General features: G+C 36.4%; 1 long non-coding RNA gene across 1 annotated transcript; it reads left to right on the forward strand.

Annotated features, from left to right (window-relative positions):
- Positions 1-1,143: 1,143 nt before the first annotated feature.
- On the forward strand, positions 1,144-2,112 carry LOC113472769. The gene is made up of 2 exons (XR_003394950.1): positions 1,144-1,536; positions 1,679-2,112. It is a non-coding gene; the product is annotated as an uncharacterized LOC113472769 (long non-coding RNA).
- The last annotated feature ends 24 nt before the right edge of the window (positions 2,113-2,136 follow it).

Consider the following 2,136-nt stretch of genomic DNA (forward strand, 5'->3'; position numbering starts at 1 on the left):
TAATTTTATAGAAGCAAGAGTGTGAAGAAAAAGTTAAATAAAACAAGTAATATTTTTATACTATATGGATAGATCTCTCTTTGTTAATTTTGTTAACTTATGCATATTTATTTATATTTAGTCCAACTTATTCATGTATTATTTTTTTATATGTCAGTACGTTTTTACTAGCAGATGCCGCGGCGCCGTTTACAGTTCAAGTTGGTTTGTGGTTGACTGAACTTTTGATATATTGTGCGTACACAGCCATGTTGTGCTAACTGACAAGGGTCGATAACGATACATGGATCTCGGTCACCAAGAGTTTGACACGAGGGCGCTTTCTCGAAAGTCCACGAGGCGCTTATCTCGAAGGTTCATGAGGCGTATCAAAGTAATATAAAGAATGGCGTAAGTTATATTTAAGGTTGTAAAAAATTTAAAATAATATATGTAGTTCAACATAAAAGATAATACAGAAGAGATAAATAATTTTTAAGGTTTCCCAACCCCCTGCTGCCCAAAATAATGAAAAAAAGTCGTGAGACCGAGGATCAATTTTAAAGATTCGTGAAAACATCAATTTTTAAAGATGAATCTAAAAAAAAATCGCGAAATAATAGATTTGCTTGATTAATAAGTAATTGTAGTTAACCAACATCTACCTCTGTCGAACCTGTTCAAAATTAACGAAACTCACGGAAATTCTGAATAAACTGTTGGAAATTTCATTTCTTTAATAAATGTACTCGAAAGTGGTAATTTAGGTCCAGTAGATCCTTGGGAATCACTTTAAACTTAGTTTCATACGTAAGTCGGATCTAGTTCGCTTGGGAGCGTAAAACGTGTACCTTTTAAGCGCTTAGTGCGCGGGGTTCGATTCCCGCTCGGGGCGGACCTTATCCTACACAAGTAACTGAGAAAATCGGAACGCCTGGGCCTTTCTCCTATCCTGCCCTCTTTTCGCTTTTTTTGACGATAGAACTGACTATTAGTGTAACAGTTACCTTTATCAAACTAGTTTTTCTTAAATCCATAAATTTACCTGCCTCGGTGGTGTAGTGGTCAAGGCGCTCGCCTGGTAAACAGGAGGGTGTGGGTTCAATCCCAGCCGAGGTATGGAATTTTATCCTCAATATAATTTGAGAATTTTACCACAATAATAGTAGTAGCCTACTGCTGGAGTAAAGGGACTTTTCAGTCCTATGAGAGCAGTATAAATAAGCACTATTATTATTATTAATTTGTCTATTTGGTCCACGATAATTCACGAATGGTTTGTCCGGCACCAGTACCTTCTTTGATTTGCCCAATTTTCTCATAAACAATAAATAAGTATATAACCTTTCATTCCAGAACAATATTGAGCTTTTATTGTCTATAGCCTTTAAATTTTTCTCAAAAAACAAAAGGGTATACCGAATAAGGCGTCCTTCCTCTACCTTTAGTTAAATGATAGCCATTTGTTATCAATGTGCTCTCGTGCATTACGAGTAACTGTTCAAGTTTATCTTGAAAATGCAACATTGAAGTAAAAATAAATTAACGTGTAGACAGGTAGGTACACAGGAGTACCTAATTAATTATTATCTAAGTTCATTGATTTATTTAATCAATTTATTAATTTTTCCTTAAAGCGCGTTTTGCCTGTACCAAATTTATATTTCAATAATTCAGATTATTTTGTTTTTGATTTCAGATTTGACATCGGCACCTCTGACCAGAAAACTCGCCCAAAGAACCAACTCGAAACGGAATCTCAAAAACTAATCCAGACCAGAAAGACAAACCAAAAAGCAACAACTGGTGAACCAAAAGGAAAAAGTGAAGAAAGCCAGAATATATCCAACTGTCCTGAAACTGTCTGTCTGGTACCCCTACCCATTCGGTAACAGTTTGCTGTCAGTTTCAAATACCCATTGAAACTGACTAGCTGCAAAATTTGATAACTTCGTTAAAACAAGGCCCCAATTCGTGCGCTCTTGGCCCTCTAATTTGTCTACGAGAGGTCCCAATTTGGCTGTAAGACGATCGAATTTGTCCATTTTGGACTGAGGAGACCGTTTTGAAAATCCGGATGGCTTTCGAGTGAAAACTGTATGACCTTCCAACCCGGTTGACAACTCCTACCACACCAATATTGGTCATCTTTCAATC

The sequence above is a fragment of the Diaphorina citri genome, unplaced genomic scaffold (genome assembly GCF_000475195.1).
Source record: "Diaphorina citri unplaced genomic scaffold, Diaci psyllid genome assembly version 1.1 scaffold8168, whole genome shotgun sequence".
Taxonomy (NCBI): Eukaryota; Metazoa; Arthropoda; class Insecta; order Hemiptera; family Psyllidae; genus Diaphorina; species Diaphorina citri.